Source organism: Rhinatrema bivittatum, chromosome 2 (genome assembly GCF_901001135.1).
Source record: "Rhinatrema bivittatum chromosome 2, aRhiBiv1.1, whole genome shotgun sequence".
Taxonomy (NCBI): domain Eukaryota; kingdom Metazoa; phylum Chordata; class Amphibia; order Gymnophiona; family Rhinatrematidae; genus Rhinatrema; species Rhinatrema bivittatum.
This window is the reverse complement of record NC_042616.1, coordinates 637,863,764-637,880,765: the sequence shown is the minus strand read 5'-3', so window position 1 is coordinate 637,880,765 and position 17,002 is coordinate 637,863,764. Positions and strand designations below refer to the sequence as shown.

Genomic DNA, 17,002 nt, shown 5'->3' with positions numbered 1-17,002 from the left:
CAGCCCCATCCTGTGATCCCAGGATGCAGCTGAGGCTAGAGTTGGGGAGGAGTAGGAGGAATCCTGAAGCATGGATTGGGAGCTGCAACTGATAGGTAGGAAGAGGAGGTAAATGCTGAAGAGGGTTGGGTGAAGAGGGTAAATGCTGGTTTTATGAAAGGGAGTGATGTTACAGGAAATGAATGTTGGGGTAGATGAGAAAGGAAGAATGTGTTTTTAGTAAGGACAGAGTGGTAATGGGAGAAATGAGGGAGTAAATGCTAAACCAACATATCCCTATCAGACACCATCGTCTCCTTCACAACATGTCCCCTATTCAAGAACTACCAATTAGAAATCCCAGATCTCTCATTCCAATCATGATCTCTCCCCTAACACAGTTCCTAGGACTAACTCTGCTCTCAGTAACTCTAGTCAATGCACAATCTTTGACCAAAAAGACTCATATCCTCAACGACTATCTTTTAGACAGTAACCCTGATATATGTGCCATCACAGAAACCTGGCTAAAAAACTCGGACATAGCACTAATTAACCAACTACCCACTCACAAATACGACTTTTTCTCAATTCCCAGACTTAAAAAACGAGGGGGTGGCTTGCTATTAGCCACGAAGAAAGAATTCAGACTAACATCATATCCTATTAAGTTGAAATCTTCAATAGAAATTGGATTATTCAAATCGAACCTCCTTCAAATACTGCTAGTTTATGCCCCCCCAGGAACCCTTGATGCTGACGCCTCCCCCCTTATAGAAACCATTGTAAAACATATTAACACAGATTCCCCTACCATAATTATGGGAGATTTTAACTTACACCTTGATGCTTCCCCACTCTCAGCCAATTGTGAAGCCCTCCTCACTTCTCTTAGCGCTATGGGATTCACTCAGATTATCAATAATCCAACCCACAAAGCAGGACATACATTGGATCTTATTTTCATCAATGATAATTTCCTCTGCTCTAGGGAACCTACATGTACCCCCATCCCCTGGTCGGACCATTTCCTGATAACAACGACCCTCTCCTCCAAGAATAAATCTATCACCACTCAGCATCTCTCCACTATTCACTTCAGAAAATCTTGCGCTTCAGACATTCTCAGCGAGCAGCTCACCAAGGAACTCACAAACCTAGATATATCCAACCCCAACTCTGCCGTGCTTTCCTGGCATAAGATCACGGAAAAGGTAGCAAACAATCTGTGCCCTTCAACCTCAAAATTAATTAATCCAGCAAAAAAAGGAAACCAACCTTGGTTCACCAGTGAACTCAAACGGATAAAGCAAGAACTACGCCAAAAAGAAAACAGATGGCGCAAAGCCCCTTCACCATCTACGCTATCATCATACAAAGGAACCTTACATTTTTACAGAACATCCATCCTAAAAGCAAAAAAACAATACTATGCCAATAAAATCCATGACCTCCTATATGATGCAAAAGCTTTATTTTCATATGTATCTCAAATCACAAAACCAATTCCTCCATCAATACCAGACGAACAGGCTCAATTCAAGGCAAATGAGCTAGCCTTGTTCTTTCAACAGAAGATTTCAAACACTATCGCACTTCTTCCAACCAAGACAAACCCCTCAGCCTCATACACCTCTAACCACACACTCAAGGAAGCTAAATTCGACAACTTTGAACTAACTTCCACAAAAGAGATCGAATCCATCCTAAAGAGGCAGAAACCATCCAGCCACCCAACAGACAACATTCCCTCCAAATTACTGCTACTCATCCCAGACTCAATCGCAGGACCTCTGACCAACATCATAAATTGCTGCCTAACACAAGGTCTGTACCCAGATAGTCTAAAAAATGCTTCCCTTAAACCCCTCTTGAAAAAACACAATCTAGACTCCAGCATTCTAGCTAATTTTCGTCCAATCTCTAATCTTCCTTTCCTAGCCAAAATTACAGAGAAAGTAGTTAACTCCCAGTTATCAGATTACTTAGAAGAAAACAATATCCTTTCCTCTTCCCAATATGGTTTCCGCAAATCACGCAACACAGAAACCCTGCTCATCTCACTAACAGACCATATTATTATGGGACTGGACAAAGGACACTCATTTCTTCTAATCCTTCTAGACATCTCAGCAGCCTTCGACACGGTCAACCACTCCATCCTCCTAGATCGCTTGTCAGACATTGGCATAACCGGATTAGTCTACAGCTGGTTCAAGTCCTTCCTTGATAACAGAAACTTCAGGGTCAGGATCAATAACAAAGAATCGCCATTGACAAATTCTTCTCTTGGCGTCCCCCAAGGATCCTCCCTTTCTCCCACCCTTTTCAATATCTACCTCCTTCCCCTTTGCCATCTGTTAACAAGTCTCAACCTCATTCATTACATCTACGCTGACGATGTTCAGATTCTGATTCCCATAACAGAATCCATCACCAAAACTCTCTCGCTTTGGAAAAATTGTCTTCAATCTATCAACAATCTCCTCAACAACCTAAATCTGGTCCTCAACTCCGCTAAGACTGAACTACTATTTATCTCCTCCAACCCAGACAACCACCCCCCACAAACACACCACAGTTATCATCTCACCCTCACTCAAGTAAGAGATCTGGGAGTAATCCTTGACAACCGCCTTAACTTAAAGACCATGATCAATACGACTACCAAAGATTGCTTCCACAGACTACAGGTGTTGAAAAGACTCAAACCCCTCCTTTATTTACACGACTTTAGGACTGTTCTCCAATCCTTAATATTTGCAAAAATAGATTACTGCAGTGCTCTTCTCACTGGCCTTCCCAACTCATCCATCAAACCACTTCAAATGATTCAAAATGCTGCTGCCAGAATTTTAACCAACACCAACCGAAGAGAACATATTACTCCCACTCTCCGAAACCTACACTGGTTACCAATCTACCACAGAATCCTTCACAAATCTCTCACCCTGATACATAAGTCCATCCATAACTATTTTCATCTTGACCTTGAATTCCCTCTCAAACTCCATACTTCCATCAGACCAATTAGAGAAATCCATAAAGGAACGCTACAATCCCCTCCAACCAAAGCTATTCGCCTCGTCTCGACTAGGGTCCGAGCTTTTTCTTTTGCAGGTCCAAACATCTGGAATAGCCTCCCCGCAGACCTCAGGCTAGAACCATGCCTACTAACATTCAAAAAAAAACTTAAGACTTGGCTGTTCCAACAAGCCTTCTCGGATCCTTCAGACTCACAATAGACAAACAACCTTTTCACGAGCTACGGAACCATGCTACTATTTTGTTGCCTATTATTATGATTATCCTAACTCCTCAGATAATATTGTTTCCTGTTTAATCTGAATCCATTACAACTTTTGTGTTTAAGTTATTGCCCTTCTTGGGCCTTCTATTCTTCTTACTTCTAAGCTGTAAAGCCTCCAAGTTTATAGTCCTTGTTTAATGTAACTTACTGCTCTCTTCTGAGTATTTTGTACTGTTCCATTTCTGTTACAAGTTTTTCTCTATCCCCCGTTCGATGTAAACCGATCTGATATGGTATTTAACCATGAAGTTCGGTATAGAAAAATGCTAAATAAATAAATAAATAAATAAATAGTAAGGACAGAGTGGTAATGGGAGAAATGAGGGAGTAAATGGGGAGGTGAGGAGAAGGTTAAATGCTGGGGAAAGCATTAGGAAGGGAAGTGAATGCAGTTTTCTTCCCTCTCTCCCTGAAATCAGCAATGAAAATTTTGAGGTGATGGAGGAGAGTATGAGAGGGGATAATTGGGAATGAGAGACTCAGAGCATGAATGATGGGGTGAGGGAGACAAACTGGAGGGGATGGGAGAATGCAAGAGTAGGTGTGTGAAATGAAATGGTTGAGAGATGATGAGTCAGTGTGGGTATGATGGAGTGGTGAGAGAGAGTGTTTGGGATGGCTGCTGGGGGAGAAAGGAGCTATATGGCAGGATACTGCCCCCTGTGAGGGGGACATGAGGGGTAAAAGAGGGGAGAACCTATGAACTCCCATTAAGACATAGGTCAAAAGCCTCTGACTCTTAGAAATTACCATGTTGCTGCAAATCCAGGCAACAGTAAAGAGCTGCCACTTTCAGTTATGAAAAGATTGTTCCCGTTCATCAAGAAGAAAAAGCTCAGTTATTCATTTCACAGTAGACACTCAGCTGGATTACTACAAATTACTGTGCAAGGATCTAACAGATAAGGCCCTCCACAAATTCCAGATAATACAGAACTTCCTGCACGACTGATGGATTCAAACCATATAATCGCATCACACATGCCCTATACAAGTTACTATAGCTATCAGTACCGTACGGAATGAAATTCAAAATTCTGACGCTGATATACAAAGCCCTAAGAGGTGATGGGTCTATCTACCTGAGTGAAAGGCTGACTTTATGCTATTCAGACCACTAAGATTTTTATTGTCTATTCCATCATCAAAAGAAATCAAGATGATACCCAAAGAGATCATTCATGGGAGTAGCACCTATCCTCTGGAACACCCTCCCAAAAAAACTGGCAAATACATGACTATTGTGTTTCAGGAAGCAAATAAAAGCCTGGCTCTTCTGCCAAGCTTTTGATATCCAATATGGAACACTAAGATGTAAACTGACTACAGGAAACTGCCTGGCCTCATCTGAAATACCTTAAACTTGCTGCAACTTACTAAGGCTTCTGATATCCTGTTGTTTATTTTTAGAGTTAGTCATCAGTCTATGTGCTGTATTGTTGGTAGAGTTTATTTGGTATCTTAATTATTTATTTTCTTAGCATCTAGACAGATGAATCCAGAACCAGTGGGTTATTCAATTCTACCAGCAGATGGAACCGGAGCAAACTGGTTACCTAGCTCAGCCTTTCGGGCCAAGTAGAGAGATGGTCTCCGGCTGTGGGGGGAGAGGGCATATACAGTCACCTGCGCCCGCTGCCTTTCAAATGCTTAATCAGCTAAGTCCACACCGGCCTATAACTAGCAACTGGCAAGCTGATGTTGCTGTAGGAATATATGGTTTTCATGTATCTCCATACCCTCCTACCATGATATATACACACCCCCATACCCTACTCCATGGTAGGAGGGTATGGAGATACATGAAAACCATATATTCCTGCAGTGACATCAGCTTGCCAGTATTCTCCATCTCCAGTATTTCCCTTCTGGGAATTGCTTCAAATTTAGAAGATAATTAACTAGAGATTTGGATTGTCCTGCTCTCCTGCGGTGATACCTAATGGTCCCTCCCCCAGTTGAGAATTCCTGAGGTGATTTCTGTGGTTCTTCAGATGAGTGCCTTGGTCCAGTAGCTAGTTATAGGCCGATGTGGACTTAGCTGATTAAGTATTGGAAAGGCAGCGGGCGCAGGTGACTGTATATGCCCTCTCCCCCCCACAGCCAGAGACCATTTCTCTAGTTGGCCCGGAAGGCTGAGCTGGGGTACATTTTGGAAAAAAAAAATTCAGAGTGGATGGGTTAGTTAGGACTTCTTCTGGCTCTGTGCTCTGCACACCATTCTGGTGTGCATTTCTGCTTCCATAGGGGTTAGGGGAACTGGGCAGCCTGGTTGGGCTAGGCCCCACTGTTAGGTTTCTGTTTTTGTGTTCTGCTTGGTAGGCTGCGGCAGTATTTTTGCGTGCTTTTTTTCTGCGTGGTCTGCTTCCCTCTACAGGATTGTCTGTGCATGTAAGTGCATCCTGCTATGCATCTGAATTGTGCATGCGGCCTGTGCGCACACTCACCATTTCGGTTGTGCGCCAAGGTTTGGAGCGGTGACAGTGCACTTAGCTTTTTTTGTGCACAAACTTGGGACACTTAAATTTTGTGCACATAAATTTTGTTTCAGTGGGGCTTTGGCTGGATGCACATCTTCAGTTGCCTGTTAAGCAATCTAAGCGCCTTTCTCTCTGTGCTGCTTGTCATGTTAGGGCACCTCTGCCTGGAGTGCCCTCTAGCTTATGCCAGCGCTGCTTAGAGGCTCAGGGAGAATTATCTTCATCTGATTTTACTAAGCCTGGGTCTTCCCAGCTTGGCCTCGTTAAGGATATGTCAGGAGGGACACCTGACCTTGGAACTCCCTTGACTGGTTCCTCAGCAGGGGACGGCAGCTCAGTGGGCACTGCACAAGTGCCTCCTGGTCTTGGCATGGATCCTTCTGCCTTTTCTTTCCTCAGCATCATCCAAGTCTGTCAGTTCAGATCCTCAGGCAGTGGCCTCCCCCTCTTCTGGTTCGACATTTAAGCGCCGAAGTACACCTCGAGCTGCAGGTGTACCTCACAGGCATCCAAATGGCACTGCTGATGAGGCAGATCCCTGACTCCCTGGAGGATGAAGAAATTCCTCCGGGGCTGGAACAGTATTGAACTATGTTGCGGTTCTTTCATAGAGATGAATTACCAGCCCTGATTTCCCAGACAGATTTGGGACAGATTCCATCTCTGCCAAAGAAAAATCTCATTTTGGTTTCCTTGCATAAAGCCTCTTGTGTTTTCCCGGTTATGGAGGCCATTCAATAATTGATTGATCTTGAACGGGATGCCCTGGAGGCAAATTTTAGAGGATGTCGTACCTTGGAAGACCTGTACCTCCTGGATCCAGTGGTGAGAGAGCATCTGTATTTCCTGAAGGTGGATGCGCTTGTCTGTGCCATCTCTAAAATGATGATTATCCCCATGGAAAGAGGAGGAGCCTTGAAGGATGTGCATGATAGAAAGATTGAGGCCAACCTTAAGGAAGCAACTGAAGCAGTAGCAATGACATTGCAGATAACTTCCTGATGTTCCCTGTGGCTCGCTCTTGCTTGCTTCTCTCAGGAAGTTGATGACTCTTGTGTGAATTCCAGGGCAGTTATGGAACCCGCCACGCCTTTTTAGCAAATGCGGGCTGCGATTTGGTCCTCATCTTGGTCAGAGGAATGGCTTTGGTAATAACGGCGAGCCATCAGTTATGGCTGAGAAACTGGGCGGCCCATGCAACCTCCAAAGCTAATCTTATGAAATTGCCTTTTAAGGGCTTGTTCATGTTTGGGAACGAGTTGGAGAAGCTTGCCAGTAAGTGGGGTGAATCCCCGGTTCCTTGATTGCCGGAAGATCAGAAGCAGTTACTTTGCTCTTTTGGTATAAGAGGTCGTCTTAGGGGTTCCAGGTTTTTTCGTCCCTACAAAGGGGCGACTTTCAGAGGACTTGACCTTTTGGCAGGTCTCAATCCTTTCGTCCCAGACAGCCCAAGCGAGGAGTGGGCTCAAGTAGTGGAACCTCCCAAGTCTTCCAGTGAAGGACTATGGACTCACCCTCAGGAACAGGAGAGAGAGTGCACCTTTCTCTCTCTTTTATCAGAGGTGGGTCGAGATTACATTGGATCAGTAGGTCCTGGAAGTAATATGAGAAGGATATGCGCTGGAGTTTCGCAGTATTCTTTGGGACATGTTCATGGTATCTCCCTGCCATGCCCTGCAGAAGAAGCAGGCAGTCAAGACTATGCTGTCGAGGCTCCTCAGTCTGAGGGCTGTGGTTCCAGTGCCCATGTCTCAAGAAAATATGGGTCGGTATTCCATTTATTTCGATGAGCCCAAGAAGGATTCCTTTCATCTCATCCTGGATCTCAAAGGGGTCAACCATCATTTGCTGGTGTCTCACTTTCGCATGGAAACATTGCGGTTGGTGATAATGGCTGTACAGTTGGGGGGATTTCTGACCTCCTTGGATATGTCCGAGGCATACCTCCATATTCCTATCCAGTTGGAGCACCAACTTTTCTGCGTTTTGCAGTGCTGGGGTGTCATTATCAGTTTTGGGCGCTGCCTTTTAGTCTAGCCACCATTCCCAGAACCTTTTCCAAGGTTATGGTGGTAATGGCGACAGAACTGAGAGAGGATGGGATCCTTGTACACCCATATTTAGATGACTGGTTGGTTGATTTGGGCCATATCTCTGGAAGAGAGCTGTCTGGTGACCTGCAAGGTGATCTCCTTATTGCTGCTCAATTGGGTGGTGAACCCAGCCATCCAGTTGTTTGGAGTATCTGGGTGTATGGGTCGACATGAAGCAGGGCAAAGTTTTTTTTTTGTTTTTTTTTCTTCCGGAAGTTCATATTCAAATGTTGATGGTGCAGGTGCATCTCTTGGTGAGCACTTTACACCAGGCAGTGTGATCCTATCTACAGGTACTCAGGTTGATGGCAGCAACCCTGGACTTAGTACCATGGGTGAGGATGCATATGTGTCCACTTCAGCGTTCCTTGCAGTCTCTGGACTATTTGATTCGGCTCCACCTGCCGATTTTGAAGTCTGCTCTCACCTCCAGTGATGGTTGCAAGTGGATCATCTGAGAGAGGGAGTCATCTACTTCACCAGACTGGTTGGTACTCACGACAGATGCGAGCTTCCAAGGTTGGGGAGCTCACTATCACGGACTAACGGCGCAAGGGTGCTGGAATACAGAGGAGTCTCTCTGGAACATCAATCAACTGGAAGCACAGGTGGTCTGGTTGGCATGCTTGCAGTTCAGCTGCAGGGTTGAGCGGTCCGAATAATGTCAGATAACGTAACAGTGGTGGCTTACATCAATCGGCAGGGAGGAACCAAGAGCCAGCAGGTATTGCAAAAGATAGACTAACTTATGGAATGTGCGGAAGTGCATCTTCAGGAGATCTCAGCCTTGCAACTTGCAGGAAAAGACAATGTAAGATCAGACTTTCAAAGCAGGGAGAGTCTGGATCTAGGAGAATGGATATTGTCAAACAAGGCATTCCAGCTGATAGTAGATCACTAGGGTCTTCCATTTCTAGACCTGCTGAAGACTTCTCGCAATGTGAGGCTTCCTTGATTCTTCAGTTGCAGGAGGGATCCGAAGTCCTTGGAGATCGATGCTTTCGTGCAGGTCTGGCCAGAAGGCAAGCTGCTGTATGCCTTTCCCATGTGGCCCCTATTGGGAAGAATGGTTAGAAGGATCGAAGGCCACAGCGGGATTGTATTTCTAGTGGCACTGAATTGGCCCAGAAGACACTGGTGTGCAGGTCTGCGAATACGCCTCGGTCATCTTTCCCATCTTCTTCGGCAGGGTCCTGTGTTTTTCAATCAGGCGGATCTCTTCTGTCTAGCGGCCTGGCTTTTGAATGGCGGAGATTGAGAAAGAAGGGATATAAGGAAGAAGTTATATCCATTCTATTGCGGGCCAGGAAGCCGGCTACCTCGCTTGCTTATGTCCAAATATGGAAGGTTTTGAAAATGCATGTGTCGTCTCTGATATCTCGGCTTGTAAGGCTCCGGTTTCCCAGGTCCTTTCTTTTCTCCAGAACGGTCTTGCCAAGGGGCTGTCATTCAGTTCCTTGTGAGTGCAGGTCTCCGCTCTCAGTTCTCTCTTAGGCACCCTTGAGAGTTATTCAGTGGTGTCTCATCCAGATGTCATCCATTTCCTCAAGGGAGCCAAGCACTTGAATCCTCCAGTCCGGGTTCTTGTCCCTCGTGGAGTCTTAACTTGGTTCTCTGGGTTCTCTGCGAAGCTCCTTTGAGCCCTTGAGGGCTACGCTCAAGGATTTGACTCTCAAAACAGTCTTCTTGGTGTCCATTTGTTTAGCCAGAAGAATCTCAGAGCTGCAGGCATTGTCGTGTAGAGAACCTTTTCTACGTTTCTCGGATTTATTTATTTAATATATATTTCTATACCGGACTTCACGAATAGAATTCACATCAGGCCGGTTTACATGGAACTTAGGGGATGAACAAGTGTAACCAAAAACGAGAAGGCTGAATCAAGCAAAGTTACATAAAACAAGGGCATTGAACTTGGGGGCTAGAGTAGCCAGGAAGAAAGGTAGAGCGGTATCAGGGGTATCCCTTAGGACGGTACCCTCTTTCTTGCCAAAGGTTGTGTCTTCTTTTCATGTCAATCAGTCTGTGGAACCTCCGGCTTTTTCTTCGTCAGAAGTAGCAAATACAGCTGGGGGTGATCTGTGGCGCCTCGATGTGAAACGGGTCTTGCTGCATTACCTTCAGGTTACAAATGAGTTCCGGGTCTCTGACCACTTGTTTCTTCTGTGGAGTGGGCCAAATAAAGGTAATATGGCTTCCAAGGCCACTCTCGCATGTTGGCTAAAGGAGGCCATTGCGTCGGCTTACATCTGTAAGGGTCGGCCCATGCCGGAAGACTTAAAAGCTCATTCCATACGGTCTCAGGCTACTTCTTGGGCGGAGAGTCAATCTGTCTCTCCGCAGGAAATATGTAGGGCAGCTACTTGGAAATCCCTGCATACTTTTGTTCGTCATTACCATCTGGATGTGCAGGCTCCAGTTTTTGGCTCCTTCGGGCAGCAGGTTCTTCGGGCGGGACTATCTCGGTCCCACCCTGTTTAGGGAAGCTTTGGTACATCCCACGGTCTGGACTGATCCAGGTACGTACAGGGAAAGGAAAATTGGTTCTTACCTGCTAACTTTTGTTCTGTAGTACCACAGATCAGTCCACACACCCACCCGTGCTAGATCTGCTATGTCCGCTCGAATGTTCTGTCTTTTTCTACAGGTTTTTTCAATTATCTGATTTGTTAGATGCTTCAGTTGCCTTTAGTAATAGTATACAACAGATGAAACTAAAATTGTATGCAAGAGCGTTTTTATTCATACAGAATCCTTTCAGTACTTGTTCAATTTGTTTATTTTCTTATTGCTTGCTTGATCCTTGGGAAGTTATATCTGCTTTGAAAGTACTTTATACTGAAGGGGTGTAGGGTAGGCTCTGTCCTGATATAGGATACCTTCACAGTTTTGGTCTGTCTCCACCTGCTGGAAAGGAGGCTCAACCCACGGTCTTGACTGATCCGTGGTACGAAAATTAGCAGAACCAATTTTCCTATAGGTACAAGTCCCTGCCCCAAGAACATGCAGTTTAAATGGATACCTAGGTAGCTGCAGATATGGTCACAGGGAATGCCAAAGGAAAAATTGGATTTGAAATCTGGTCTCCTGATTAGGTTAATGCTGCCATCCATCTTGAAATATTACCTTCCAGATCGGAGGAATCTCACATGTACATAAAAGGGTGACATTAAGCATTTAGGTACAACAGCCCATTAGCCACTTGTCAGGTTCGAAAGAACTGGTAATTGCCAGGCAGCAGAGCGCCTTAGAAATAAATATAAAGGTTGGCCAAAAGTCCCCTAGTGCTTTTTGTATAAGTTCTATGTGTATATTTTTTTGTCTGTAGAACTTTTGCAAGAGACTAAAGCCATGGCTAAAAGATACCCCATTTCAAACCTTCAAAAAGACTTGCAGCCTTTTTTATAATACTTTTGCCTGAGCCTTAAATCTGGCTCTTGTCTAGTTCTTGTTTTTTCCTGTTAGTAAAGGCTGTCTCATTAACGAAGTCAAAGGTTCTCTCTATGCCCCCCCCCCCCTATCAAGACCGCCTTAAGAAAATGTGCCCTATCTATTTATTTTTATTTATTTATTTTTAATTTTTATATACCGGAATTCCTGTATGCAATACAAATCAATCCGGTTTACAAGTAACGAAAAGGTTGCCCTGGTCTGGGAGGTTAGACTGGGGTTTTTTACATAGAACATTGAACAATAACAATCAACCATTGAACGTTATTACAAGGAACAGTGAAAGTAACAATAGTATTTAACAAGTAATTAATATTATTATAACATTAACATTTACTAATATTATTATTAATATTATTATAACAATAACATCTACTGCTGGTCCCTCTCAATGGAACTCTCTTCCCCCAGATCTCTGGCTAGAAACATGCCCACTAACTTAAAAAAACAAAAACAAAAACAAAAAAAAACTCAAAACATAGCTCTTCAAACAAGCCTTTCCTCAACCAGACGATCCTCCCTTGAAATCAGGAAGATCATTCCCGGATCACTAACTGATACTGTTTCACACGCATAAGGAAACTAGTTCATGCCTTCTCCATTCCTGCCCGGAATGGTCTCTCCATATTTATTTTATTTATTTTTGGTTTTTATATACCGGAAGTTCCTGTATACAATACATATCACTCCGGTTCACATTTAACAGAGATAACTATCGCCGGGGAGGCGGTTTACATGGAACATATCGAAATAATGAACGGATAATATATAATAAAGTACAATCTATTGGGAAAACAACTAAGATCAACTTAGAACACAACTTGGAAGCATATAACTGAAGCAATATAAACATTAGATTATTGCTGTAAGGTAAGGATGGTTGTTGTTCTTCTTGCTTTTAGCTCTCTGGGAAAGCTTGACGGAAGAGCCAAGTCTTGAGTTTCACTTTAAAAGTAGTATGGCACGATGAAGAGACTAAACACACACTCTGACTTCCCTTTTGGACTTATTATCATCGTTTATTTTAATCTCATTGTTTTAGTATCTAGAAATGAATCTTACTTGCTGATCTTTGTATTGGCTTTTCCTACCATTGCTTTGTTATTTTCACATGTCTCTCTGGATTTGATATTGTTTAAGAGTCATCCCAATCATTAGGTGGCTCACACTTTTGCAGTTGTTATTAGTTACCTTGTTTTTGTATTTTTATCCCTTGCTCCCAGTTCTAGGATACCCTGTTTTATGTAATGCTCGTTGCAACTTTGTGTTTTTCTGTAAACCGATATGATATGTAATTTTCACATGAATGTTTGGTATATAAAAGTCCAAAGTAATTAAATAAATAAAATCGAGCAGTTGGTGGACATAGAGAATTGTGACTCAGAATAAGAGAGGTATGAATTTCGCAGTGTAGTCATGTTTCATTTATTGTTCAGTTCTTGGGGACTGATTTATTTTTTTTTTTCTTTTTATTGCAGTAGGTGCTCTGCTGAATTCCTTGACATGGGTAAAATGAGGCTAGCAAGCAACCTATAGCAGGAAGCCTGATTTTGACCCAATCTAGTTATCATCCATTTGCAATCACGGAATAATTGTCATGGTGAGAGGGAAGAAGAATTTGAACTGTCAGTAAACATCTGTCGCTATAATGGCATGTTCTGATTGAAATACATGCGGTGAAGTAATTGGTAAAGAATTTCAGTATGGCTGGAGGAAACTGAAATCACCACCTTCAAGAAGATATGAAATTTAGTAAGTATGCAAAACCATTTTTTTTTTTTTTTGTCTAAGATCTAGATAGGAGCAATCAACTTCTGCCTTAAAGCAGCAGTGCTGCATTCTCGGGCTACATGATTAATTTGTCTAAACTGAATAATCCAATTATTTTATTTTATTTATTTAGATCTTTATATTCTGCTTTTCACACTTTTTTTGGCACTTCAAAATGGATTACATTCGGGAACTGTAGGTATTTCCCTGTCCCCAGAGGGCTTACAATCAGACCCCTTAGATTCATCAAGATGCTATAATTTTCGCATGGATAACACCTGCGAGAAGAGAGAGCGCACGGTGTGGTAATTATAAAATTCATAGCCACCACCTATCTTAGCACTTCGCATAGGTAGTACTTTGCTACTCGCGAAGTGCCCACATAGGCATTTCCTTATTTGAGAGAGACTCTGTTATAAGGCCTTCATAGTCAACTATTTATATCACTATAGGAGGGCCAGCTAGTAACTCGAGGTGAGGTTTCGGTGGTGGTTAGGGTTTTGGGGCCAGTTTTACATGCAGAGTGAGACATATGAACAGCACAGTACACCTCAGTGAAGATTTGACGTCATTTGGAGTGAGGAAAGTCTCAGACTGAAATGAGATTACTTCAGTATTCTCTCGCCCTAGCTTGATAGTCCTCTGGTAGAGAGTCCTTATAATCTGAAAGAGTAAATAACCAATTCACTTTTACCAGTTTTAGTCCTCTCATGATTTTGTAAGCCTCTGTCACATCCCCCTCTGCTGTCTCTTCTCCAAGCTGAACTGCCCTAACCTCTTCAGCCTTTCCTCATAGGGGGAGCTGTTCATCCTCTATATAATTTTGGTCGCTCTTCTCTGTACCTTCTCCATTGCAACTATATCTTTTCTGAGATGTGGTGACCAGAATTGTACAGAGTATTCAAGGTACGGTCTCACCATGGAGCAATGCAGAAGCATTATGACATTTTCTGTTTTATTCACCATTCCCTTTTCTAATAATTCCTAACATTCTGTTTGCCTTTTTGACTGCCACGGCACACTGAGATGTTGATCTCAATGTATTATCAAGTCTTTTAGGCCAATTTCTTGAAGTCTCAAATTCATAGATTCATGACTAATGGTGTCAAAGGCCGCCGAGATATCGAGCAAAATCAATAAGTAGAAATTTCCATAATCAAGTCCTCTTAACATGATGTCTGAAAGAGAGATGAATAGGGTTTCGGTGTTATGAAATTTCCGAAACCCGAATTGTGAAGAGTAAAGCAGTTGATTATTATCCAAATGTTCCATTAGTTGTCAGTTTACTACCTTTTCTAGAAGTTTTGCTAGGAAAGGAAGAGTGGAAATTGGCCGAAAGTTCGCAAGATTGTCTGTCTGAATCTAAATGGGATTTCTTTAGGATGTATTTGACAACCGTGCATTTTAATGAATTCAGGAAAATACCTTCTAAGGAGATATTAATGATATCTGCTAATGTTCAGGCTACTGTGTCAGGAACAGACTGAAGTGATTTTATTGAAATGGTGTCCTGCGGATGAGCTGTGGGATTCATCTTTTTAAGGATGTTAGCAATTTCTAAAGATGATACTGTGTCAAAAGTTGACCAGCTGATAGTAGGATTGAAATGAAGTGATAGCTATGAATTTTATCAATGATAAAGGTGGCAAATTTGTTTGTTTTGCCTTTTTTTCGGGAGACTGCAAAGAAAATTTGGGCTTGGTGAGATCTGAAACATACTCAACCCACAATTAAACTCTGGAATATGTGAGGATCACGTGATGTGGTGACCTGGGGAAGACGGGTTCTTTCCTAGCTCCGGTTATCCGTCCCCATTTTGGTGTTTAAAGCAAGCAGCAGAAGTATTTTTTCACCGGATTTCGCTCTGTGAACTAGTGCTTATGAACATAGATCGATACATGAATAAGTCGCCCGCCGCGATGCCTCCTAAACTCGCAAGGAAAGAGAAGGAGAAAACAAAAACGGGAGAAGACAAGATGGCGGCTAATGCAGACCGTGGGACTACGGGCCTGAATGACGAAACCGCCATAGCTGCACTTACTTCGGCGGTGACCGCGGCGCTAGCTAGCAAATTGGATAAAATCTCCGACCAACTTTCAGACCTAAAAGCTGAATTTGCGGAACTACACCCCCGGCTGGATGCGTTGGAGCAACGAGTGGCCGTTGCGGAGGACACAGCCTTAGCCAGCGAGGGCAGGATACATAAATTGGAACAGCTTGTTAAGGTCCAAGACGAGAAGATCGATGATTTGGAGAACTGATCACGACGTAACAACTTGCGGTTTGTCGGTATACCAGAGTCGGTTCCCGATAACGAACTTCCTGATCAGTTGGCTCGATGGCTGCCTGAAGTCCTAGGCCCTTCCGTCCAGTTAAACAACCTGAAAATTGAGAGGGCCCATCGCCTTGGCGCCCGGGCGCTGCCGAACCAAAGGAATCGTATTGTGCTTGCCCGGTTTCTGGATTATGCGGACAGACAGCGAATCTGGCAAAGTTCAAGGAAGTCTCCATCTCTTACCTTTCAGAACAGCAGATACGGATTTTTCAAGACTTCTCTGCCCGGGTAGCGGCTAAGCGGAAAGAGTTCGGCCCCATATGCTCTCAATTAGCGGCAAAACAAATTAAGTTTACGCTTCAATACCTGGCGAAGCTGCGTGTGTGGTTGGATGGCAAACACCAGGCTTTTGAATCGTATGCAGAGGCCCGCAAATCTCTTCAAGCTGTGGTGAATGTACAAGATGGTTGACTGATTGCGAAGTGCAGCTGCTTGCTTTCACCATGTTCTGTACGGTAGTCTTTCTATGTCCTCGGAAAAGCTTTCTTGAAATTTGTTTTTGCTACGGTGGACCTGCTGAGCTGGGGGTCGTTGCCCTCCGTTCGCATTTGGAAATGGTTATGATCATACGTGGTCATACCCCATACTAGTAGCATTATTATTTTTTATTTTAAATTTTAGTACTGTTCGAGCCTTGTTGCACTTTCCCTTTCTGTAAATGGGGACGGATAACTGAACACATCTTTTGATCCTGTCTCTCGTATTGGAGAGAATTTGGGGACTTTTGTTGGGCTTTGGGATCTTGTCTGGATTGGTATGGGAATGTGGGTAGGGGGGAGGGAAGCACCAGGTGCCTGGCGAGGTTCTGCTATTCGTGCATGTTTCATGTTGCTTACTTTGGTTAACTGTGTCCATTGTTTTTACCAGTTTCTACCTGTTCTTCTGAGTTTGTGGGTGCCACGATGTGTGAGGAAATGGCGTGTTGGGCTTGGGGCGCACGGGCGAGCTGGGCGCTCGTGTGCACCAATTATAATATCTCACTGGTTTCCTACTACCCTGCGGGGTAATTTCTGGCCCTGTTATCACAATGAGTTCTAAGGTTCAATATATCTCCTGGAATGTTGCGGGTATGGGGTCCCCTATCAAAAGGGAAAAAGTTTTACTGCATTGCCATAAATTGAAGGGAAGTATTGTCTTTTTGCAAGAAACCCACATGCTGGAAAAGGAACATCTTAAGCTGAAAAACAAGCAGGGTTATAATCAAATATATTTTTCCTCCGGATCTCATAAACGGAATGGCGTAGCTATTCTTATTCATAGAACTGTTTCCTTCCAATTGGAATCTCAGTGGTCGGATTCGGAAGGCCGAATTATTGTACTGAAAGGCAGCCTGTTTGGGCAACCGACTATGCTGGTATCTGTGTATGGGCCTAACAAATATGATCACAAGTTTTTCATGGAGCTAGTATCTCGTTTGCTGGATATGAGTTCCTACCCAATGGTAATAGCGGGAGACTTTAACTGTGTAGTGGACCCCGCAATGGATAGGTGTTCTACTACACCTCAGTCTAAATTGGGGCCGGGAAAGGGAATTACATTCTTAACTCAATCCTTACAATTGCTTGATGTATGGCGTGTCCTTCAC

The 17,002-nt window shown here is 43.5% G+C and overlaps 1 protein-coding gene across 1 annotated transcript in view; it reads left to right on the top strand.

Annotated features, from left to right (window-relative positions):
- Positions 1 to 17,002, top strand: part of TMEM68 (transmembrane protein 68) — a 96,453-nt gene that overhangs the window by 1,402 nt on the left and 78,049 nt on the right. The window contains exon 2 of the mRNA XM_029591285.1: positions 12,791 to 13,064. The gene's annotated coding sequence lies outside the window, so the exon portion shown is untranslated. The remainder of the gene's footprint in view (positions 1 to 12,790; positions 13,065 to 17,002) is intronic.